Here is a 27,008-nt window from a genome sequence, read left to right as displayed (position 1 = left end):
AATATGAAATATGCAGGAAAAAAAACTTGCTTCATCAAAGCCAATTCCATTTCCTCATCTATAAAGTGAAAATAATATCTAAGACTCACAAGTTTTCTGAACCTGACCCTTAGCCCTGCCCTTCTATCTAGGACATGGTGACTTGCCCAGCTCATGCTCAGGGAGAGGATGACAGTCAGTGGTCTGGGCAAATCCTGTGTCCTATGCTGCGCTGAACTTCCCCAGTCAGGAGGACAGAGAGCTAAGTAGGGTCCACTGCAGGTTGCCCAGAAGTGGAATCTGACGTAAGGTGTGGCAGCCCCAGACTGGCCTCAGCAGAGCTGCCAGCTCTGAACAGGGATAGCACTCCTCTGGCTGGTTAACCCTACTCAAGGTTTCCTCAGGGTTGTGTCCACTGCACCATCCTCCTTGACTTAATTATGAACACAGAAAGGAATTTGGGAAGTGAGGCATGAGCTACAGAAGGGACAGAGTCCTGATTCTCACACCAACACATTATCCAAAAACTGCTCTTCTCCCCACCACCAGCCCTGTCACATTTCCCTGATGGGCTATCATGCTCATTTAGCCTTGGATTCTTTATGCGAGTGGTTTAGTGCTCCACTGGAGTCTGGAAGCAAGAGAGCACTGGTTGAAGCAGAGAGATCCCTGGATTCTGGGCTCAGCTTGGTTCAAGGGGACACTGTTCAGTGGCAGGCTCCTCCTGGACCTCTGCAGGCCAGGCCAAGTTCCCAGGGTGTTGCTCAGGATAGCAGCTCCCTTACTCTTCTGTGTCCAGGGAGCAGATAACCAGGGCAGCAGTGTTGTTGGCTCCATTGCTGTAGCAAGGACTAACATAGGGAAGGTAGTATCCAGTGAAGGAAGCATGGGGGAAAGTGAAAATGTGGGAACCTTGTCACTCATGTTGTATCATGGACCTCATAATCCAGGAAGACTCCAACCCTGCGTGGAGGGACTGGCAAGGAGAGGAGTGTGGGTTCGTCAGTGCCTGCCTGGCATGCATTTCCATTCCTCAGCCTTATCACCCAGAACCCATAGTTGGGGGATAAGTAGACCACCCCTTTACAGTCTATATTTCCCTTATAGACTCCCAGGCCTCATTCCAACTGGGGTCCCACCTCCACCTCCCAGTAGGGCTGGCCGGAAGAGACACACTGGCTGCCCAGGACAACACTGTAGTGGTAAAATCTCTCCGAATTGTCAGGCAGATTTTGCTTGGTGTCTCCATAGTACACACACACACACACACACACACACGCACACTTCTGTCCTCAGGCATGACGAGGTGGGAGTGAGCAGTATCTGGATCCAGGAGCAAATCAGCTCAGGCAAAAAGCCCTGACTGGGGGGCTGGCTCTGTGGTGCAGTGGGTTAATGCCCTGTCCTGAGGTGCCGGCATTCCATATGGGCGCTGGTTCAAGTCCTGGCTGCTCCACTTCTAATACAGCTCTCTGCTATGGCCTGGGAAAACAGTAGAAGATGGCCCAAGTCCTTGGGCCCTGCACCTGTGAGGGAGACCTGGAAGAAGCTCCTGGCCCCCACCATTGCGGCCAACTGGGGAGTGAACCAGCGGATGGAAGACATCTCTCTTTCTAACTCTCCTCTCTCTGTGTAACTCTGACTTTCGAATAAATCTCTTAAAAAAAAAAAAAGCCTCAATTGGCCGCATCCGTAATAGAGCCAGGGACAGGAGTGAGGTCTGTCTGACAAACCACCACCAAATTCTTAAGTGGTGGGAGGTGGGGGGGGGTGCACAGGGCATCCCGAGGGAACTGGAATATTTTATTTCACTGGAAGGGGTCCTCCCCACTCCCCATCACAATCTCCCCCAGCATCCACTCCCTGCATGTGTCTTCAGTAGATCTCTGAGTCCTGGCACACTGCAAACCACCTTTAGCTCATAGACCGCTTCTGGCCTCTGTGGGCTCCAAGATTTGCTTTTGGTGGAGGAGGGTGAACCTTGGGGTCAGGAGTCCTGGTTCTGCCACATGGACCTTATCTTAGGGATGATGAGATTGGCCAGGGACATAGTGAGGTGCCCCTCCGCACCGAGAAGAGATGTGGGGTATTATTTGGTTGAGCCGCAAACTGTTTGTGGCACATATTAGGGGCAGGCATGTGTTTTGCAGCAGGAAAGGAAGAGGTGTACCACAGGGAGAAAGGCTGACACTCAGAGCTGAGAACCTCGAGGTAGTCTTTGCCCTTCTTGGGTGATCTACTTCATACAATGCCTGAGGAAAAGAAAAGAAAAACAAGTAAGAGGAAAAACTAACAGGACAGAGAGATCAAAAAAGAATAATTAAAGTAACTAGAGGCTGAAACACATTTCTTTCTTGGATCCTTCATTGATTTTGTATAATAGGCATTGTCTTTCCTAACTGAAGCCCTGACTGGGCCCTATGACTCAAACCACAGGAGGTGAACATGTGGTTCTCAGGTTTCACTCAGTTGGTCAACTCCTCTGGGTTTGTTCTACCAGATCATTCTCACTCCAGTCTTGCTCTATGAATCAGTAATGTTCCTCTTGAACTCGGGCAAGGTTATATAAAATTTGATATCTTGGTATGTAATGTAAGGTCATTTCTAAAAAGGATTTGAGCATTCGTGGATTTTGGTACCTGCAGGGGCCTCAGAAGCAATCCCCTGTGGATACTGAGGGACAACTGTATGTTTGCATACTTGAAGATAGAAAAGATAATATGCCTGAAGTCCGTTGCCTATATGCTCAGTTACTTTTTTATGCTGTCCACTAAAACAGAAAATATCAGGGAAATAGCAGTTCTTTCCCATGCCCTGTAAGCCCCTGCCCACTTCTCTAGTACTAACCTAATTACTCTTCACCAAACAGCCATTCTCCTCAGCTTTCAGAGGTGTGGTAGAAGCAGAGATGAAACAGCACGCCCAGGGACGATAAAAGCAAAGCTCATCTGAGGATAATCAAACCCATGTTAATGAAGTCATTACTCCCGCAAGACAGCTGAGATTTTTCCCAGGGCCACATATGGTTATGCAGGTTGAATTGTTAAGGGCAAAATATTGCTGAGTCGGCAATATTTTTTCACGCATGTTGCCACAGTGTGTTACTAGCAAAACTCTGTAAAGCAAAGAGCTGTATTGGGAACTGCTGTTTCTTTAGCCACTAAACAGTGCCTGCCTTGCAATTGTTGCTGAATAAACATTTGTTGAACGAATAAGCCAGCTAGACGTAGGAAATAGTTCCTAAGCCCTAGGTGCTTTCGTAATTTAAGTGATTGACAGCACACGTCAATAGCAAACACTACTTGAGAACTTATACCACATGCCAGTCATTGTTCTGTGATTTTTACATTAATTAATTTACATTAATTAATTTACATTAATTAACTTATTTCACAAACCTGGGTATAAATCATTATCGTTTTCTTTTTATAGATACTTGGCTTGTGGATCCATCATTCTGTATTGAACAAATTACTTGACCTCTCTAGCTTCAAGATATAATATAAATGCAAGAGAGACATTACTTTGGTTTAGGATAGTCCTGTAGGGCTTCCTGGAGGAAACAGGGCAGTAAATCTTACAGGGCTCTATTACAGGGTACCACAGGTCATGCCTTCTCACTTGCCTCCCTGCCTCCTGCTTTTCTTCTTTCTGTTATCAGTACAAAACTCTGGATCCAGTATCCCACAACCCAGTTTTGCCAAACCACTAACCAACTGCAGAGCCTGGCCTGGCTCTCCAGCACCCCTGTCCAACCCCCATCCTAGCTGTATCACAGGCATCCTATATAAATCTTTCTTCACTCTTGAAACAGCAAGTGTGCCCAAACCGCAGGTCCCATGTACATTCATTCTGCCTTACTTGGGTTCCTGCAGTTCTGGCCTCATAAGTGTTCCTATATTCTCTCTTGCCGTTTTAAAAATTGAGAGGAGGAGAGAAAGATAGAGAAGGCTGCCATGCTCTGGCACTTCCCAAAGGCTCACAGAAGCCAAGGCAGGAGCTGGGAGCTCGGCAGGGATCCAATCACTTGAGCTATCACCACTGACTCCCAGGAATTAGCAGGGACTGGGGTCAGGAGATAAAGCCTGGACTCAGAGCTAGGTACTGATACAGGATGTGGGTATCCCAACCTTTAAGCTAAATACTGGCTCCTCTACGATCACACTTGGCATCACTTGCCATGCATTTATGGTCTTAGTTCTCACACTAGAAGTTTTATGTGGATAGGGACATTGTTTATTTTATTAACTGAAATTTCCTCTACACCAAGAAGAGTGCCTCAAACATTTGTTTACATCAGAACCAAATATAAATGTTGAGATATAGGTGAAAATAGGTTGGATGTATAAGAAATAATAATGCCCTCATCTATGGCAGTGGGGGCACCAAGAACTACTGTGTAAAGCTTTCAGAGCAGTACAGAGAGCTTGATCTCTACATTTAAAGCTATAAAGATCAACAGAACACCCAAAATAGCAATTGAACATTGACAAGAGGGCTGGTGCTGTGGTGCAGTGGGTTAACGCACTGTCCAGCATCCCATATGGGCCCCAGTTTGCATCCCAGCTGCTCTACTTACAATCTGTCTCTGCTAATTTGTCTGAGAAAGTAGTTAAGATGGCCCAAATACTTGGGCCCTGTACCCACACATGGGGGTCCCCGAAGTGGGAGACCCAGAAGCAGCTCCTGGCTCCCAGCTCCTGCATGGCCCAGCCCTGGCCACTGAGGCCATTTGGGGAGTGAACCAACAGATGGAAGATCTCTCTCTCTCTGTTAACTCTGCCTTTCAAATGAATAAATCTTTTATTATTATTATTATTATTATTATTTTTTGGACAGGCAGAGTGGACAGTGAGAGAGAGAGACAGAGAGAAAGGTCTTCCTTTTGCCGTTGGTTCACCCTCCAATGGCTGCCGCGGTTGGCGCGCTGCGGCCGGCGCACCGCACTGATCCGATGGCAGGAGCCAGGTACTTATCCTGGTCTCCCATGGGGTGCAGGGCCCAAGGACTTGGGCCATCCTCCACTGCACTCCCGGGCCACAGCAGAGAGCTGGCCTGGAAGAGGGGCAACCGGGACAGAATCCGGCGCCCCGACTGGGACTAGAACCCGGTGTGCCGGCGCCGCAAGGCGGAGGATTAGCCTAGTGAGCCACGGCGCCGGCCCAAATGAATAAATCTTTTTAAAAAAGAAGAAAGAAGAAAGAAAATTGAGAAGACCGTGACAGTAGGAAAGTGAGGCAAACAAAACAAAAAAACCAACCCAAATGATAAATAAAAAAAATGCGAAGGAAGTTTATGATTTTGATTCAGAGCCATGAAAAGATCCAAACATGAGAAAGTTAGAAATGGTGTCTTCTGCAAAGAGGATCTGGGCATGAGTAATTATCTCGCTCTTCAGTAGAGTACCTGGTAGAATGCTTTACTTTTTGTCACCTGTAACTTTCTTTGACAAAACTTAATTACTTGTTTAGTTTTTCCAACGTGCCTTTGGCAGGGTGGAGGCCCAGTCTGGAAAAGGCATTTAAGGGAGGGGTTGGGGCCTGGAAAAGATTCTTCAGGAAAGACCAAGGAGGAAGGAGGGGGACAGTCACCTCCTGGGCCCTGAGTGCTGGGCAGGTCCCACAGGCAGCGCGAGGGTCTGTGATGGCTAAGGTGAGCCTGCAAGATCCCAGACTTCAGGGCTGTCAGTCTGCGGCTGACATCTCACCATCTCTACCAGGATTCCAGGTCCTGCCCACAAGACCAAAGCCAATCAGCGTCAGGTAGAGCCCAGGGGCCTCCCAGCTGGCGGAGTCTGGGTGGGAGCAGCCAATCACAGACAGCAAGTAGGACAACTCCAGCCAATTGGAGATAGGGGATGCCTCCAAGGGTGTGAGTGTATTTCCTGTACCTCCAAGATTTTCTGGCTTCAACCCTGACCCAGAGCGCCTAAACAATTCCTGGAAGGATCGAATGGCTGAGGCTCCTGGATGAAGCCGCCCAGGTGCTAAGGTCGGTTGCTATGTATTTGCCAGTTTTCCGTGTTTAACTCAGCAGTTTATGAGATCAGGTCTGGTTCTGTGACCTAATTTAGCATGGAACTGGGCATGTACATGCAGTGACTCCGCGGTTCTTTGCAAGGTGTGCGCCCTTTACTGCGTCAGGCTTCATATACTGCGTTTTCATGAACAACAGCAGCAAAACAGAAGTCCCTCCTGAGTTTGCTTGACTTAGTCACCCTGAAATGCTTCTGTGGGCAACTTCACATCAATACTGCGACAGCCTGCCTTTGGATTTAGAGGCAGATATTGGGGAATGTTGGAGCAGAAGTGGAGTCCCTGGTCACAAACTGTCATTAAAATAATTAAAAACAAAACAAACTGGTACCCTTCCCTTACCCAAATACACAGGCACACAGGCGCACATGCAAACTGCTGCTTAAGACTCGACTCTGATTTTTTTTTTTTTTTTGTACTCCCAGGACCTAAACCTTTCCCGAGTACTTCGATGTTTGATGTTTGTTGAATAAACAAGTGAAGACACATCCTGCCTGCATGGAAAATAGCCAGGAAATTCTCCAATTGAAGATGAGCTGCTTCTTGTTAGGTTGGATGCTCTTTGAATCCTCTCGCCAATGTCACGTACAAGCCATGGTTGAAAATCTGAGAGGTGTGGCCCAGAAAATTTCTGAAACAAATGGATTGTGTGGAGGACAGACCAGAGGGGGAGGAAGAGAAGAAGTGTGTGCATGAGGAAGTGCCTGAGGTCTGAGCTGTACCCTCTGCTTCCCCTGAATCTGGAGAGCTGGCTGCTCTACTAGAACAGTGAAGGAGAAACCAAGTCCTGGTACAGCTCTTTGGATGTAGACCCTGTTTACAGTGGCCTCACTCTGCCCTTAGAAATGCTCACCACTTATTGGACTTAGCTCACTGAATTGAGGAAGTGATACATTTGGCCCTACAAAGTTGTAATCTCCAGAGTCATGAGGCCATTTGCTTCTCCAGCAGATAATGTCCTGATGGTCACTGTTGTCTCAAGGGGTTTGTTTTTCAGGGAATTCCAGGTTCAGGGCAGAAAGCAACCACCACCTGCATATAGACCCCACACTGACTAAAGCCCACTTGGCCATCCAAAAATTCCCTCAAGAACACTGTATCCTGGGGCCTCTGTTGTGGTATGGTGGGTAAAGCTGCTGCCTGCAGCACTGGTATCCCACATGGGCACCAGGTTTGTGTCCTGGGTGCTCCACTTTAATCCAGCTCCATGCTACTTGTCTGGGAAAAGCAGTGGAAGATGGCCCAAGTGGTTGGGCCTCTGCCATTCATGTGGGAGACCTGGAAGAAGCTCCTGGCTCCTGGCTTTGGCCTGGCTCAGCCCTGGCCATTGTGGCCATCTGGGGAGTGACCAATGGATAGATGATCTCTTTCTCTCTTTGTAGCTTTGACTTCCAAATTAATTAACAAATCTTAAAAAAAGAAAGGAACACGGCATTCTGACCTGTTAAAGGAAGACCATGAGCACCCCTGGCCAATAAGGAAGTAACCTGCACATATGCTGAACATGTACCTCTCATCCCAACTTCAATCCATAAGAACCTACACAGCCCACTCAGCAAGCCCTGGAATTAACTGCTACCTATGGGATTCCTTGTTCTGTCCTCTGCAATAGATGCCTCCTTTCTTCTACCACCCAGATATCAGTGATCGGCCACATCAAGAGAACAGACCCAATTTTAAGGGTTGTTCTATATCAAATGGATTAACTGAAACAAACCATTTTAAGAATTTATTTTCAGGGAGTCTGTACTCTTTATTATTATTTTAAAACTTCATTTCTTTGGAAGGTTGAATGAAAGAGAATGAGAGACATGGAGAGAGAAGATGATATCTTCCATCTGCTGGCTCAATCCTCAAATGCCCACAACAATGGGGCTGAGCCAGGCCAAAGCCAGGAACCTGGAACTCCTTCTAGTTCTCCCAGGTGAGAGGTAGGGACCAAAGTACTTGATCCATCATCTGCTGCTTCCCAGAATGCACATTATCAGAAATCTGGTTTGGAAGCTGAATAGCCAGGATTCTAACCAGACACTACTTCCTAAGATGTTTTGAGCACCAATTTTTGGCAACACTGAGTACTTTAATTTTAGTTACATGGTCTCTGCCCTCAAAAATAGTAAGGTCAAGTTGGCTGTGCTTCTCTGGAGTTTTTGTGAAGTTATAATCATTATTGGCAAGATACTTTTCACATGTAACTTGGCAATTTGTAACTGTGGCTGACTCTTGGGTCCTGGCAACAGGGTACCTTCAGGTAGCTGGTGAGGGGGTTTGTGTTCACAAGGGAAGGCTTGATAGGGGGATTTGGAAGGCAGAGAAGCTCTCCTAAGCTTCCTTCATTGCGCCTACTTTTGCTGTGAGTGGCAGACTGATGTGTCTAGGTGAGGATCTGCAGAATCCAACTTTCTGCCCTGAATCCAAGATTGACCAGGACAACAGGCAAGTGGCTATGTGTGGGATGGTGCATAGCTAGGGTATCAGTGGAACCAAAGGAGAAGCAATGGCAGAGAACTGGGTGAGAGGCAGGGCAAGAGGTACAGACACTGGCAAAGTGCATCTAAAGTAGGGTGGGAGCCGGTATAAAGCCTTGGGCCTGACTTTCTGGAACACCAGAGACTGCCTATATTTCATGCCAGCCAACCTGACTTAATGTGAAACCCTTGATTGATTTTCCTCTCACAATTCTGAGGAAGAATCACCACAGCCCCATCAAGTTCTTTACAGTCTAGGGCGTGAACATTAAACAGGAGGAGATTGCTGTCTGTGGTAGTAGAATAACAGTCAGCAGGACCTTCTAGGAGAGGAGGGGAGGCTCAGAAGGGAGAAGCTCAGAAAGTCACCCCATTCCACCCTGAAGGGCTCCTTCTGCATCCCTTAAGAATGAGTTGGAACTTTTTGTTTTTGCCTAATTTTTTCAGGGACTTCTGTTTCCAGAAGGTAAGGCTGGCACCTTGGAAGTGTTCGAGTAGGGGAGTTAGGGTCCCCCTCCCCTATCCACTCAATGCTGGCCCTAGACAAAAGAGAAAAAAATCTCAGCTGAGAGTAGCACAGCTCCAGGACTTTTTACCACTCTGAATCAGGCACAAGAAGGAGGTCAGAGGTGGATGGGGCAGTGAGTTTAGGAGTAAAGGTGGAGAATTCTGCCTAGAGGAGCTGGAAAACCTTTCTGAATATGCTCCTGCATTGAAGGGTCAGCAAGATTGTATGTTGTGAAAAAAAAAAAAAGCTTCTTGGTCCCAAGATGGCGATATAACAACAGGATGTTCCAAGTCACATGGGGAAAAATAGATAGATAAAAAGGAGAAAAGATACATCCGGAGACAGAGCTATGGGAAATTCGTGATGGAAAGCCCAGGAGACCAACAGAGACTGGGCAGGTCTGCACTGAAAGAAAATAAGAAAGGGAAGAGGTGGAGGTGTGGCAGAGGTGTGGATTGGGGAGGCTAGCGCCAGCCCCCAGCAGACCAGCTGAGATGGGAAATCACAGGTCCATGGAGCTGCAAATAGCAGTGGGAGGGAGAGCTTGGTGAACTGCTTTTAAAGTTCCATGCAGGAAAAAAAAAAAAAGAAAAGGTATAGAGGGGGGAGGAGGCAAGATGGCGGACTAGGAAGGGAGCACACTGATAGTCCGGGGAGAGACAGTTTAATAAAAGTGGAGATACTGCAGGTTCAAGGAAGAATAGGGGAGGAAACAGCAGAAGAAACTCTTCCGGAACGTGTGATTCACAGTGGACCTGCGTGGAGAGCGTGGGAGCCCACGGTTCAGGACAACAGTGGCAGACTCAACACACCAGCACTGGAACGTGAGCTGTGCAGAATTACTTCCCTTTTGAATAAAAAAAGGAAGAAAGAGAGAGAGAGAGATCGACCACGCCTAACCTGGGAGTGTCACCTTTGACACACCAAACAGAGCTCTCAGGCCACACCCATCTCAAGCCACTAAGGCTCCATCAAAAACAGACAGTCCACTTAATCTAGAGTCATAGTATAACAAGAAAAAGCACCACAGTGAAGAAACCAAATATCTCCAATATGCCAAATAACAAACGCAAAAACTGAGGTAATAAAAACAAGGAAGTCACCATGACGCCCCCAAATGAAAAAGACACCCCAATTCAAGATTATGAAGATGATGAGATAGAAGAAATGCAAGAAGCAGATCTCAAAAAATTGATAAGAACATTAAGAAGTTCTCAAAAACAAATTCTTGAACTACAGAAATCCTTAATGGACAAGATAGAAAATCTCTCTCATGAAAATGAAATATTAAGGAGGAATCAAAATGAAACAAAACAACTAGTACAACAGGAAACTGTGATAGTGACGAGAAATCATAATGAAGTGAAGAATTCAATAGATCAAATGAAAAACACAATAGAGAGCCTTACAAACAGAATGGGTGAAGCAGAAGAGAGAATATCGAACTTAGAAGACAGAGAACAGGAAAGGATACAGTCAGACCAAAGAAAAGAAGAGGAAATTAGAAATCTAAAACATATTGTCGGGAATCTTCAGGATACTATTAAAAAACCCAACATTCGGGTTCTAGGAGTACCTGAAGGCATGGAGAGGGAGAAAGGATTAGAAGGCCTTTTTAGTGAGATATTAGCAGAAAATTTCCCAGGTTTGGAGAAGGACAGAGAAATCCTAGTACAGGAAGCTCACAGAACCCCTAATAAACACGACCAAAAGAGATCCTCACCATGGCACATTGTAATTAAACTCTCCACAGTGAAACACAAAGAAAAGATCCTAAAATGAGCAAGAGAGAAACGTCAAATTACTCTCAGAGGATCTCCGATCAGACTCACAGCTGACTTCTCATCAGAAACCCTACAAGCTAGGAGGGAATGGCGAGATATAGCCCAGGTACTAAGAGAGAACAACTGCCAGCCCAGAATATTATATCCTGCAAAGCTATCATTTGTGAATGAAGGTGAAATAAAGACTTTTCATAGCAAATGGAAATTGAAAGAATTTGTCGCCACTCGTCCAGCCCTGCAAAAGATGCTTAAAGATGTGTTACACACAGAAACACAGAAACATGGTCATCAGTATGAAAGAAGGTAAAGGAAGGAAACCTCACAGCAAAAGATCACAGGGAATTCAAAGCATATATTAGAACTTATCTTTGGCAAATGGCAGGGCAAAGTTACCACTTATCATTAGTCACATTGAACGTTAATGGCCTGAACTGTCCAGTTAAAAGACACCGATTGGCTGATTGGGTTAAGGAACAAAACCCATCTATTTGCTGCTTACAAGAAACACATCTTTCCAACAAAGATCCATACAGACTGAAAGTGAAAGGCTGGAAAAAGATATACCATGCCAACAGAAATGAAAAAAGAGCGGGCGTAGCCATCTTAATATCGGACAACATAAACTTTACCACAAAAACTGTTAAGAGAGACAAAGAGGGACACTATATAATGATTAAGGGATCAATACAACAAGAAGATATAACAATTATCAATGTATATGCACCTAACTACAGGGCACCGGTTTATCTAAAAGATTTGTTAACGGACTTAAAGGGAGACTTAGACCCCAATATAATAGTACTGGGGGACTTCAATATTCCACTCTCAGAAATAGACAGATCAACAGGACAGAAGATCAACAAGGATACAGTAGATTTAAATGACACTATAGCCCAAATGGATCTAACAGATATATACAGAACTTTCAATCCTACAGCTAAAGATTTCACATTCTTCTCAGCAGTACATGGAACCTTCTCTAGGATTGACCTCATACTAGGCCATAAAGCAAGTCTCAGCAAATTCAAAAGAATTAGAATCATACCATGCAGCTTCTCAGACCATAAAGGAATGAAGTTGGAAATTAGCAACTCAGGAATCCCTAGAGCATACACAAACACATGGAGATTGAACAACATGCTCCTGAATGAACAATGGGTCATAGAAGAAATTAAACGAGAAATCAAAAATTTTCTGGAAGTAAATGAGGATAACAGCACAACATACCAAAACTTATGGGACGCAGCAAAAGCAGTGTTAAGAGGAAAGTTTATATCAATAGGTGCCTACATCAAGATATTGGAAAGGCACCAAATAGATGAGCTTTCAATTCACCTCAAGGATCTAGAAAACCTACAGCAAATCAGACCCAAATCTAGTAGGAGAAGAGAAATAATTAAAATCAGAGGAGAAATCAACAGGATTGAATCCAAAAAAACATTACAAAAAATCAGCCAAACGAGGAGCTGGTTTTTTGAAAAAATAAACAAAATTGACACCCCATTGGCCCAACTAACTAAAAAAAGAAGAGAAAAGACCCAAATCAATAAAATCAGAGATGAAAAAGGAAATGTAACAACAGACACCACAGAAATAAAAAGAATCATCAGAAATTACTACAAGGACTTGTATGCCAGCAAACAGGGAAACCTATCAGAAATGGATAGATTCCTGGACACATGCAACCTGCCTAAATTGAACCAGGAAGACATCGAAAGCCTAAACAGACCCATAACTGAGACAGAAATTGAAACAGTAATAAAGGCCCTCCCAACAAAGAAAAGCCCAGGACCAGATGGATTCACTGCTGAATTCTACCAGACATTTAAAGAAGAACTAATTCCATTTCTTCTCAAACTATTCAGAGCAATCGAAAAAGATGGAATCCTCCCAAATTCTTTCTATGAAGCCAGCATCACCTTAATCCCTAAGCCAGAGAAAGATGCAGCACTGAAAGAAAATTATAGACCAATATCCCTGATGAACATAGATGCAAAAATCCTCAATAAAATTCTCGCCAATAAAATACAAGAACACATCAGGAAAATCATCCACCCAGACCAAGTGGGATTCATCCCTGGTATGAAGGGATGGTTCAACATTCGCAAATCAATCAATGTGATTCACCACATTAACAGACTGCAGAAGAAAAACCATATGATTATCTCAATAGATGCAGAGAAAGCATTTGATAAGATTCAACACCCTTTCATGATGAAAACTCTAAGCAAATTGGGTATAGAAGGAACATTCCTCAATACAATCAAAGCAATTTATGAAAAGCCCATAGCCAGCATCCTATTGAATGGAGAAAAGTTGGAAGCATTTCCACTGAGATCTGGCACCAGACAGGGATGCCCACTCTCACCACTTCTATTTAACATAGTTCTGGAAGTTTTAGCCAGAGCCATCATACAAGAAAAAGAAATTAAAGGAATAGAAATTGAGAAGGAAGAAGTCAAACTATCCCTCTTTGCAGACGATATGATTCTTTACTTAGGGGATCCAAAGAACTCTACTAAGAGACTATTGGAACTCATAGAGGAGTTTGGCAAAGTGGCAGGATATAAAATCAATGCACAAAAATCAACAGCCTTTGTATACACAAGCAATGCCATGGCTGAGAAAGAACTGCTAAGATCAATCCCATTCACAATAGCTACAAAAACAATCAAATACCTTGGAATAAACTTAACCAAGGATGTTAAAGATATCTACGATGAGAATTACAAAATCTTAAAGAAAGAAATAGAAGAGGATACCAAAAAATGGAAAAATCTTCCATGCTCATGGATTGGAAGAATCAACATCATCAAAATGTCCATTCTCCCAAAAGCAATTTATAGATTCAATGCAATCCCAATCAAGATACCAAAGACATTCTTCGCAGATCTAGAAAAAATGATGCTGAAATTCATATGGAGGCACAAGAGACCTCGAATAGCTAAAGCAATCTTGTACAACAAAAACAAAGCCGGAGGCATCACAATACCAGACTTCAGGACATACTACAGGACAGTTGTAATCAAAACAGCATGGTACTGGTACAGAAACAGATGGATAGACCAATGGAACAGAATAGAAACACCAGAAATCAACCCAAACATCTACACCCAACTTATATTTGATCAAGGATCTAAAACCAATTCCTGGAGCAAGGACAGTCTATTCAATAAATGGTGCTGGGAAAACTGGATTTCCACGTGCAGAAGCATGAAGCAAGACCCCTACCTTACACCTTACACAAAAATCCACTCAACGTGGATTAAAGACCTAAATCTACGTCCTGACCCCATCAAGTTATTAGAGAACATTGGAGAAACCCTTCCAGATATTGGCACAGGCAAAGAGTTTCTGGAAAAGACCCGGGAGGCACAGGCAGTCAAAGCCAAAATCAACTATTGGGATTGCATCAAATTGAGAAGTTTCTGTACTGCCAAAGAAACAGTCAGGAGAGTGAAGAGACAACCGACAGAATGGGAAAAAATATTTGCAAACTATGCAACAGATAAAGGGTTAATAACCAGAATCTACAAAGAGATCAAGAAACTCCACAAAAACAAAACCAACAACCCATTTAAGAGATGGGCCAAGGACCTCAATAGACATTTTTCAAAAGAGGAAATCCAAATGGCCAACAGGCACATGAAAAAATGTTCAAGGTCACTAGCAATCAGGGAAATGCAAATCAAAACCACAATGAGGTTTCACCTCACCCCGGTTAGAATGGCTCACATACAGGAATCTACCAACAACAGATGCTGGTGAGGATGTGGGGAAAAAGGGACACTAACCCACTGTTGGTGGGAATGCAAACTGGTTAAGCCACTATGGAAGTCAGTCTGGAGATTCCTCAGAAACCTGAAGATAACCCTACCGTTCGACCCAGCCATCCCACTCCTTGGGATTTACCCAAAGGAATTTAAATTGGCAAACACAAAAGCGGTCTGCACCCTAATGTTTATTGCAGCACAATTCACAATAGCCAAGACCTGGAACCAACCTAAATGCCCATCAACGGTAGACTGGATAAAGAAATTATGGGATATGTATTCTTTAGAATACTATACCGCAGTAAGAAACAACAAAATCCAGTCATTTGCAACAAAATGGAGGAATCTGGAACACATCATGCTGAGTGAAATAAGTCAGTCCCAAAGGGACAAATACCATATGTTCTCCCTGATCGGTGACAACTGACTGAACACCAAAAAGGAAACCTGTTGAAGTGAAATCGATACTATGAGAAACGGTGACTTGATCAGCATAACCCTGACTGTTAACAACTTAATACATTATCCCTCTTAGTATTTTTTTTGTCTGTTCTACTTAATATGACTGGTTTAATTCTGTAATTAATACACAGTTACTCTTAAGTGTTGAAATTTAACTGAAATGTGATCCCTGTTAAACATTAGAGTGGGGATAAGAGAGGGAAGAGATGTACAATTTGGGACATGCTCAAGCTGACTTGCCCCAAATGGTAGGGTTAGAAACATACCAGGGGACTCCAATTTAATCCCATCAAGGTGGCATGTACCAATGCCATCTCACTAGTCCCAGTGATCAATTTCAGTTCACAATTGATCATAATGAAAGGACTAAGAGTCAAAGGGAGCACATAAACAAGTCTAGTACCTGCTAACACTAACCGATGGAATAAATAAAGGGGAGAGTGATCCAACATGGGAAGTGAGATACTCAGCAGACTCATAGAATGGCGGATGTCCTAAACAGCACTCTGGCCTCAGAATCAGCCCTAAAGGCATTCGGATCTGGCTGAAAAGCCCATGAGAGTATTTCAGGCATGGAAAGCCAAGACACTCTGGCAAAAAAAAAAAAACCAAAACCAGAACCAAAACAAAACAAAACAAAAAAACACAACAACAAAACACCCTAAATGAAAGATCTCTGTGAATGAGATCCCAGTGGAAAGAACAGGTCTTCAAAGAAGGAGGTACCTTTCTCTGAAGGGAGGAGAGAACCTCCACTTTGACTATGACCTTGTCTAAACAAGATAAGAGTCGGAGAACTCAAGGGGCTTCCATAGCCTGGGAAACTCATGACTGGTGCATAGGGAGATTACTGATGCCATAAACAGGAGTGTTAATTTGTAAAGTCAACAACAGGAGTCACTGTGCACTTACTCCTCATGTAGGATCTCTGTCCTGAATGTGCTGTACATTGAGACTTAATGCTATAACGAGTACTCAAACAGTATATTTCACTTTGTGTTTCTATGGGGGTGCAAACTGTTGAAATCTTTACTTAATGTATACTAAACTAATCTTCTGTAAAAAAAAAAAAGAAGAAGAAGAAGAAATTATCAATTCCCAACTTGACTCTCACTGGGATTAAACATGACAATAGGTCTGATCTGATTTCATCATCATTTAAAAAATCATCTATTATTTTTCACTTTATGTTTCTGTGTGGGAGCAAACTGTTGAAATCTTTACTTAATGTATGCTAAACTGATCTTCTGTATATAAAGAGAATCAAAAATGAATCTTGATGTGAATGGAAGGGGAGAGGGAGTGGGAAAGGGGAGGGTTGCGGGTGGGAGGGACATTATGGGGGGGAAGTCATTGTAATCCATAAGCCGTACTTTGGAAATTTATATTCATTAAATAAAAGTTAAAAAAAAAAAGAAAAGGTATAGAGGAAAAAACACGAGATTGGGCATCCCCATGCTCATCTCCCTTCCCCCTTCCCAGCCAGACCTGCAGCTGGCTGGGAGAAGCCATCTTGTTGTTTACATTTTTGAATGTAAGCAGAGGACTGCCATCTTTGCCTCCCATGCACACACCCATTAATTGCGGGGGCCACCTCACCACACCCCCATCCCAGAAATGAGGACCACAACATTTCAGAATTTCTTCCCTACTGCATAAGCTGTACAAGAAGTCCTGAGAATTGAAAACTCAAGCCTGTTCCATTGAGATTCGAGCTGGGTCCCAGTAGGTAGGGCCCCATGCACCAGAGTCTGTACCACCTCCACCACAATTGAGAAGCGAGCTGGGCCCCAGTAGGCAGGGCCCTGTGCACAGGAGCTTGTACTTACCTCCACCACAATGGAGAAGTGAGATGGACCCAGGAGGTGGGGCTCCGTGCTTTCACTTGCAATGCACAGACATATAGCAGCTCATAACAGAGGGACACCTCACTATCAGAAAACCTCCACAGATTAGAGGTGCAGTTTATTAAGCAAGGCAATATAACCCTGAACACACCAGAGACTAACACCGGGGCATCCCACAACTGTGAGGAGAGGGGTGGGTCACATCAATAGAAGTGAACAACTTCCTCTAACTGAAAAACCAGAGGAAAGATACAGAGCCCTACAGGGGCCTTACACTGGATACCTCCTCCACCCTGGGATTCTGAACAGAGCACCCAGGCCACTTCCAGCACACACCTCTTGGAACTCACTAAAAGTATAGATGTCCCTCTAGGAACTCACTAAAAGTATAGATGTCCCTCTAACTCACAAATACACAAAAAAAGAGAAAAGCAACCAGACAAAAAAAGAAAAAATACACAAATGACAAAAAAGAGGAAAAAAAAAACAAACCTAAATAAGAATATGGAAGACACTATGAGCCTCCCAAAGGAACACTACAACTCTTCAATAATAGAAGGTAAAGATGAAGAGACTGAAGATGTGCCAGAAATGGAATTCAAAAAATTAATCATCAGATTACTTAGAAGCAGAAGCAAATTCATGATCTAAATGAAAAGTTCTCCCAAGAAATTCAGATATTAAAGAGAAGTCAGAATGAAATACTAGAAATGAAGAATTCAATAGATCAAATAAAAAATACAGTGGAAACCCTTAATAACAGACTAGGTAAGACAGAAGAAAGAATATTAGAACTAGAAGACAAATTTCTGGAAATATTAGATAAAAAAAGAAAAGAAGAAGAAGAAGAAGAAATTATAAAACTAAAATCATGGTTGTAGGGGCCGGTGCTGTGGCGCAGTGGGTTAACGCCCTCGCCTGAAGAGCTGGCGTCTCATATGGGTACCAGTTTGAGACCTGGCTGCTCCACTTCTGATCCAGCTCTCTGCTATGGCCTGGGAAAACAGTGGAAGATGGCTGAAGTCCTTGGGCCCCTGAACCCATGTGGGAGACCCTGAAGAAGCTCCTGACTCTTGGCTTCATATCAGTGCAACTCTGGCCATTGCGGCCAATTGGAGTGAACCATCGGATGGAAGACGTCTCTCTCTCTCTCTCTCTCTCTCTCTGCCTCTCCTCTCTCTGTGTAGCTCTTTCAAATAAATAAATAAACCTTAAAAAAAAAAACATGGTTGTAGATCTACAAGATCTACAAGATACTATCAAATGACCAACATATGGATCCTAGGAGTTCCAGAAGGTGTAGAAAGAGAGAAAGGATTATAAGGCCTTCTTAATGAAATAGTAACAGAAACCTTCCCCAATCTGGAGAAAGAAAGACATCCAAGTATAGGAAGTACACAGAACTCCCAATAGACATGGCCAGAAAACACCTTCACCATGACACATTGTAGTAAAACTCTCCACAGTAAAACATAAAGAAAAGATTTAAAAAAAAATGTGCATTATGGACCAATCCATGACATTTCTAGGTAAAAATAAACTATAGATGCCAATTAATAGAGTTTAAAAACTCTAATTGTTTATTAGGGTAAATGTATCCAGAGAGACTGAGTAGCATGGAGTAGAAAAGAGGGAGCAACTTCAGAGGCAGAGGAAAGACTTCAAATAGGGAGAAGACCTCACAAGAATGTGGTGGGGGTGGTTTTAGAATGAGAGGACAAGATGGGAATATAGCAGCATGTGCGTAGGTGGGATTTATAAAGTAAATAAACAAAAAAGATACACAGCCGGCCCTTTGGATCTGTGGGCTCCACATTTGTGGATTTGAAAATATTTGAGGAGCGGATGTTATGGTACATTACGTTAAACTGCCTCTTGCCATTCAGGAGTGCCTAGAATTGAGTCCTGCCTCAGCTTCTAACCAGCTTCCTGATAATATGCAGTGTAGGAGGCAGCAGATAGTGGCTCAAGAACTTGGGTCCCTATCACTCACATAGGAGACCCAGATAGAATTTTGGACTCCTGTTTTGTCCTGGTCCAGCTTTGGCTGTTCCAGGCATTTAGGGAGTGAGATAGTGGATTGAAGTCTCTCTCTCTCTCTCTCTCTCTCTCTGACTTCAAACAAAATAAATGTAAAAATATAAAGAAAAAAACTTCTAAAAAAATTTGTTCTGAACATGCATAACCTGTTTCCTTGCCCTCATTGTCAAAATAATAAAGTATAACTTTATATGCAGCATTTATGTTTTATTAGATATTGGTAATCTAGAAATAATTTGAGTATATGGGAGAATGTGTGTAGCAATATGCAAATATTATGGCATTTTCTATAAGAAACATGAGTACCTGCAGATTTTGGTGTTTACAGGGATCCTGAAACCAATCCCTCATGAGAACCAAGGGATGACTGTAACCAGAACATTGTCATATATTACAGCAGCAACTATTAATAATTACATACAACTAATAGCAAGATGTTTAGATGGTTGGCTGCCCAACAAAGCAAACACTGCTACTGGTTTTGATATAAATGCTATATTCGATTAAATTTTAAAAAATAGCTTTATAATAATTTTTCCTTGGTTTATTTCACTTGTGTTCATTACCTTATTTTTCTTTCTTCTTACATTGGTTTTTAGTTTCTTCATTGGGGAGTATAAAGCCAGGCTGTATCCCCAAAATCACAATGGTGTGTTGATTGGCATGTTATTGTTATAACTATGGTTTTGAATTTGGTTTCCTCCAGAAATGACTTAATTACATTTCTAAATATGTAAGTGATTTTTAAAGATTTGCTATTATTTTATGACTCAGAGCCATTGTAACCTGTAATTTGGGAAAATGTTTTGTGGTCAGTTATATAATTGCATTATGTAATTATTCAGGAGGTTCTGGAAAAGAAATCATATTCTCTATAGTAGAAAAGATTAAATTATATGGTCTCCTTTTCAGTGTATAATATGTGTTTACAGGGACCTGACCTCACAATGCCAGGGACACAGACAGGAGAAGACTGAGCCAGGAGCCAGCCAAACAAAATATTGCCTAATAATGAGAGGTAAAAACTCCAGAAACCTACTTTAAATAGAAAATAAAATTATTAAAGGATGTCTGGTAGCTCATTGATGGCAGGCAGGCATAGCATCATTTTGCTCTGGAGGCTCACTGTGGTGGGCATACCACTATTGCCCCATTGAGCACGTCAGCTTAGTTCTTGGTCCCAAACCTGGGCAATAAAAACTGATACTAGAATCTTTGTGCTCTATTGAAAATGGATTCTTTTATCAATACTCTTGACCACAATGATACAATGTGGCATTTGCCGTTTTGGTGCTTCTAGCCTCTGAATCAGCCTGACATATTTCAAAGGAAGACATACAACTGGACAATAGGTACATGAAAAGAAAAACACTCAAAATCTCTGATTATGAAGGCAATGGAAATCAAAACCACTGTGAGGTATCTCCTCAGTCCAGTTAGTTTGCCTAAAAAAAGGCTAAAGATAGCAAGTGCTGGCAAAGATGTGGAGGAAAGGCCGCACTTATACACTGTTGGTGGGAATGTAAAATAGTACAATCATTATAGAAAACAGTATGAAGGCTTCTAAAAAAAATTAGAACCACCAAATGATTCAGGAACCCCACTACTGGGTATGTATCCAAAGGAAATAAAATCAGTCTGTGAAATTGAAGATCATTATGTTAAGTCAACAAGCCAGGTATGGAAAGGCAAATAGTACATAATCTTATTCATATGTGGAATCTAAAGAAGTTGATCTCATAGAAGGTCAGAGTAGAATGGTGGTTATCAGAGGCTGGCAACGGTGGTGGTATGGGAGAGATGGAAAAAGGTTTATTTAAGTGGACTGTGTCATAGTTAGATGTTCTGTTGCTCTGTTTCATTACAGACACTGTTGTGTTATACTCTGTTGACTACAGCCACTGATAATGTACTGGATATTTTTAAAAAATCTAGAAGAAGAGATTTTAATGTTTTAATCATAAATAAATGAAAATTGTTCGAGGAGACATGTTCATCCTGACATGAACATTACATGTGAGCACTATATCTTTTCATGGGAGGATGTGGGCCTTTTATGACACATATATGTATGTTAGTGTCTCCAACACAAAAAAAGGAATTTTATCATGAAAGAGATACCTGCACTCTCATGTTTATAGCAGTTCAATTCATAATAGCTGACAAAAGGAATCAGCCTAGATGTCTATACACTGATGATAGGATAAAGCAAATGTAGTATATATACACAATGGAATATTAGCCATAAAAAGAATGAAATCCTGGCATTTACAACAAAATGGATGCAACTGGAGATCATTATGCTAGGTGAAACAAGCCAGACCCCAAAAGACAAATATCATTTTTTTAAAAATTTATTTTATTTATTTTTTTTAGTTGATCTTTCTTTTTTTTTTATCTTTTATTTAATGAATATAAATTTCCAAAGTACGACTCATAGGTTACAATGGCTTCCCCCCACATACCGTCCCTCCCATCCACAACCCTCCCCTTTCCCACTCCCTCTCCCCTTCCATTCACATCAAGATTCATTTTCGATTATCTTAATATACAGAAGATCAGCTTAGTATACATTAAGTAAGGATTTCAACAGTTTGCTCCCACACAGAAACATAAAGTGAAAAATAATAGATGATTTTTTTTAAATGATGATGAAATCAGATCAGACCTATTGTCATGTTTAATCCCAGTGAGAGTCAAGTTGGGAGTTGATAGTTTCTTTTCTTTTCTTTTTTTTTTTTTTTTTACAGAGGATCAATTTAGTGTACATTAAGTAAAGATTTCAATCGTTTGCACCCCCATAGAAACACAAAGTGAAATATACTGTTTGAGTACTCGTTATAGCATTAAGCCTCAGTGTACAGCACATTAAGGACAGAGATCCTACATGAGGAGTAAGTGCACAGTGACTCCTGTTGTTGACTTTACAAATTGACACTCCTGTTTATGGCATCAGTAATCTCCCTATGCACCAGTCATGAGTTTCCAAGGCTATGGAAGCCCCTTGAGTTCTCCGACTCTTATCTTGTTTAGACACGGTCATAGTCAAAGTGGAGGTTCTCTCCTCCCTTCAGAGAAAGGCACCTCCCTCTTTGAAGACCTGTCTAAAAATTTATTTTAGTTAATATCTATAGAGAGAATAAAATATGTGGATGTTATGTCCTTGGTGTAAAGGTATAAAGAGTGCTTCATTGACTTATACCATCTAAATGACAATATACTCTTCATCCAAATGTTAAAAAATGGAGATGAGGTGGTCGTGAAGGCTCCTGGGGTACTAGTAATGCTTTGTTCTTAATTTGGATGTTGGTTATGAGTGTGATCAGATGACAAAAAACATTTACTTGTCATTTTCATGCATTTGTATGTATACTGTATTCCAATAATTTTTTAAAAAATGGCATTAGCTGCGAATGGAATTTGGATGCTTACAGAAATAAAACATATTTTACATAAAAGATTTCCTTGTAGAAGCAGCACCTACAAAGGACTCTAAAAAAATAACTTGTATTTAGAAGAAGGAAACAAAGAGGTTGATCATTCCAGACAAAGCAAGACTTTGAGCCATGTTCAGAAGTGCAAGGAGAAGGACTTTCACTTGAGGAACTGAAAGAATGTTGTGTGGGACCACAGTGAGTGAAAGCTGGGGTGTAATGATTACTGCTGGAGAATTGGGTAGGTTCTTATGTAGGATTCCTAACCCAAGTGATTGAACATATGGTTGGCAAGAGCTCTCCATTATCGTTTGGACCATCTAGCATTCTGTTTATGCTGAATGTTTTATTCCTTCTTTTTTGTGACAGATATTAAAATAAAAATATGAGGATAGTTATTAATTTTAAAGTCATACCATGGTCCACTTCATTCAGCAAGGTAATATTCATTTTACTGTGCCAAGGGGAAAATGAATGCTTGAAAATTTCTGTAAAAATCTACATTAAAAAAATTTTGCCAACACTTCATGATGCCACCAAGAACTTAGGGCACCTACCCATTAGCCATACCTCAATAGTGCTAATAGAGTTGTGAGTGAAAATTAGCAAGAAAATAAGTAATTTCTTCCATAAGAGTGAATGAAAGAGGATGCTCTATAGATATCCTCCTTTAAAGACACATAGTTGTCAGTGTCCTTCCCCTCAAAATCTAGAAAGATAAGTTCTGTTCAGAAGCATTAAAAATAATTACACTCACAATGCTAAATGCTGTTAGTGAAAGAGGGGCCGAAAGAGTCAACTTGTTCCCTCAAGATTATTGGTCATGAAGGTCCTTATAAGGAAAGCTGTTTAAAGAGATACTTGAAGACTGAGTTGATCAGAACAGGAAGTGGGTTGGGTTTTCTTTCATTGGGGAAGAATCTATGTAAAAGAGATTGAAAGAACATGGTACATTGAGGATGTGAGGATATTTTGGTACATCTGAGATGCTGTAAAAAGACAGAATGTTAGAGATGGGGATGGGAGAGTTATTGTAAGATGGCTCAGGGACGACTTTATGAACTGGGTTATGGAGTTGGAACTTCAGGCTTTCATTATAAGGGCAGTGGAAAGTTGCTATGAACATATTTGTGTTTGGAAGATCATGCTGGCCACAGTGTAAACAGTGGATTGGTAGGAAAGTTGATCAGTTTATCAGGCTGAGCCAGGGACAAGCTATTCTGATGATTTAGGCAGGGGTTATCTTGGTGCAGGCTGGAGAAAAGGCAAAGGAGATGGAGAAAGATCATCTGATTCATAACATATCTAGCAGATAGCAGACCTGCTGAACAATTAGATATTGTTGGAAGAAGGAGGAGAGAGAGAGAGTAAGCAAAAGGGAGAGGGCAGGGACGATGGCTTCTATGTTTCTGGCTTGGACAACAGAGTCATTTCTATGACAGGGAAGAGAAAATAGACGAAAAACAGGATACAGATTGGGACCAGAGATGATGAGCTACGTGGTTAATGAGATGAAGCAGCTTAGAAATAATGAGTGAGAAGTTGAGTTTGAGGTGCCTGAGTGATGTTTATGTGCAACAGACATGGCCATGTCTGGAGTTCTGGGGATTGGTCTGGCTACTTTAGATTGTGGAAGGTATGGGAGCAAGCAAGATACTTCATAGCTACCAGAAGGAGGGGAAGGCAGAAGTTCTCCGTGGGTTATTGCCTGCATGTCATCTACATCATCAGGTATGTGAGGACTACAGGACAGGGAGCCTTTCTATTAGTCCTATCCTCTATCCTCTTGACATTAACTTGTGTTCAGCCTCCTCCAGCTTCAAAACTCACACTTTAAAAACTATTGAGCTATCAATTCTTCAAGTACTACTCATTTCACTCCTGTTCACATACAAATGTCTTGAAAGAGTTCTTGACATCCACTTTCTCCACTTCTTCCCAACCCACTCATGCCTTATTCTTGCTACATTTAAGATTCCGTCCTCACCACCCTGCCCCATAGGTCTCAGGTTGCCAGCAGCGTTTTATCTTTGGTCGTTTCACAGCTTGATCTCTCAGCGACCTTCGGAGCTGCCGTCCAGTAGTTCTGCTCAAAGCATTTTCTTCCTCTGGCTGTGGTAGCACTGTCTCAACTGGGTTTCCTCCTACTTTATTGACTCTTTCAGTTGTTTTGACTAATAATAAACACCAACATTCACGGGAGAGGTGCCAGTACTTTATTTTCCACAGCTCGCTGAGGCTTAGGGTGGTCATACCATTAGTAATGGTTGGAATCCAGCTTGTTTGCTGCCAGACGCCCACATTTAATCAACTACACTACGCTGTCTGTTTTGCAGGAACAGAAGAGTATGACAGGTCGTTGATCCTTGAGGCTTCATCCTCAGAATCACCGCCCCTATACGACCACAAGGTGGCAGCATCAAGAGGCTAGGAGACAAGTCCTGACGCTGCTCTAGGTCCCCTTAGAACGTGCGTTCCCAGCACAGGCACTGTATCTCTGCCTGCGTGCTTCCCAGGGTGCGCCCCGTTCCCCTAACTCCTCTTTGTCTTCCCAGTCATTTCTCTTCTCTCGCCCCCCCACCCTGCCTTGACACCCCCCCCCCCCCCAGTCCTCTCAGCAGGCGTCAGAAAAATAGTCCCTGAGCTCAGCCCCTTTGGGTAGGAGTCAGGACTCAGCCTTCCTAGGGAGCCTGGGCGGAGCCTGCATCCCAAGTCTCTGTTTCCTCCTCATATCCCCTGATCCCTTGGGACTTCCAGAGAAGGTATATATGGGCAGTGGCCTTCCGCAGAGGCACTACTGGTGAAGGCTGCGCCATGCTGTCTCCCAGGGAGGGAGGCCTAGGAGGTTTGTCCGGGCTCTGAGAACTTTTTAAAAGAGAGGCGCACTGCTGCGTAAGAAGCCTGGAATTTGCTCAGACAGCCTGGTCGCTTGGAGGGATCTGCCAGCTGGCACCTGCCCCAGATTGCAATAGCCTGGATCCCAGACTTTATTCAGTGATCTACTCAAAGAGAAACTTCTGCAAACCTCTGTGAGGCCCATTCCAAGCTTTGCCTATCCCGGGTGCCAGGGCAGAACCCAGTTCCAGCCCCCTTAGTCATGGGGGATTAATTTACCCAGGGGAAGCGTGTGTGTGTGTGTGTGTGTGTGTGTAATTCAGTTGGAGTCACACTGTGCAGCCCCTAGTGTGAAGACTGTGGACTCTGGGAGGTGGGTATCACTTGTAACTCGCTCAGGAGGAGACTGCAGGTCTAGTTGTGCTGTTGGATGGTGGTGGTGTGGAAGGATGGTTGGGACAGATTGGGTTTGGAGGCAGACAGAACATTTCAGATGGAGCGTTATTTTTCATAATCAGGAATGGGTAAGTGGATTATACAGTGAGGCTGGGAGGGAAGCAGGGTGTGTCAGATAGTGAAAAGGCCCTGATAGATTGATTGCAAAAACAAAATCAACAATGAGGGGTAAAAGAACAGAGAAATCAAGCTAGAGCCCCCTGCCCCAACCTGGATGACTTGCCTGCATGCCAGGCGATACTGTTCACTGAGATCGGAACAGAGTGGAGGCTCAAGCTTGGAAGTGGCCCTATTCCGGGCAGGATGAATGTGAGGTCTGCAGGTTATTCGGGGAGATACATAAAGGAGGCAGAAGGCTCTGTGCCTGGATTTCAGGACAGAGGTTTGGAACAGAGTGGTCTGTGCACTGAAAGAAGTTAAGCCTGGGGTGGTTGTGATCCCCAGGAACAGTAGATGGAGGGTGTGCGCGCACTGAATGGTAACAGCAGAAGCGCTGGCTCATTTTAATCCAATGTCTTGGCTGCATCTGGTTTCCATGATGCACCCACGGCGAGCGCAGTCTGGGACAGACTCTCACGTGGGCCTTGAGGAATCCTGAAGGCACATGCTGTTCTCTTCTTTGTTGGGGCTAGAAATGACAGTTCCTCTTCACCCCTCCCTTCCCACTCTTGAGAACACTGGAATGACTTTCCCTGTTTTCTCTGATTTAAAATGAAATCATCTAGGCTAGGGGAAAGGGATTTACTGTTTTTAGAATAGATTTCTGGGCACTTTTCCTAGAAATTTTGATTCACCGGGCCTAGGCAGAACCTGGGGGAGAGGATGGCATTTTCAGCTTCTCCACATGATTCCACCAAGGAAGGCTGAGAAATGCTACACAGACTCACACACAAACCTCTCTTGAAATCCTCTCCCACACTGAGCCGCTGCTTCCCACCTTAAGTCAGCTTATAGTGGGTCTTTAAGACAACTGTGGAATGAATCTCTCAACTCTGGATTTATGTCCACCCTAACCCCAATAATCTGGGGTCAGTGTGGATGGCCATGCAAGCATTCCACTCTGTTGGAGAGTGGCCAGGAGAAGTGTCCTTGTCAGCAATGGCAGCTCTGAAAACGAGGGACTCTTACATGTTTTATGTGTGAACATTGACACACTGAGATGAGTAAGATACTAGTAGAATCCGCTGCATGGTTCTGGGGCCTTGGAAGACTAGGGCAACATTCATGGTGTTCATGGAGGTGGATGTGAAAAGAATGAGTGGATTTGAAGAGAATGAGAGCAGAGAGAGGCTGAGGTTCAGAATTATTAGAAGGACTAAATCCTTGTATTTGTTACAGTCACTCTTCCAATGCCTCTTTCTTATATCTTTCCTCTGAGCCATGACTG

General features: G+C 43.0%; 1 pseudogene; it reads right to left on the bottom strand.

The window, feature by feature from the left end:
* Positions 1 to 760: 760 nt before the first annotated feature.
* LOC138846034 (E3 ubiquitin-protein ligase TRIM68-like) lies at positions 761 to 24,583 on the bottom strand (annotated as a pseudogene).
* Between the last annotated feature and the right edge of the window lie 2,425 nt (positions 24,584 to 27,008).

Source organism: Oryctolagus cuniculus, chromosome 1, assembly GCF_051225735.1.
Source record: "Oryctolagus cuniculus isolate XC-2025 breed Fujian yellow rabbit chromosome 1, ASM5122573v1, whole genome shotgun sequence".
Taxonomy (NCBI): Eukaryota; Metazoa; Chordata; class Mammalia; order Lagomorpha; family Leporidae; genus Oryctolagus; species Oryctolagus cuniculus.
The sequence above is the reverse complement of the archived record's forward strand: the minus strand, read 5'-3'. Positions and strand labels throughout refer to the sequence as shown.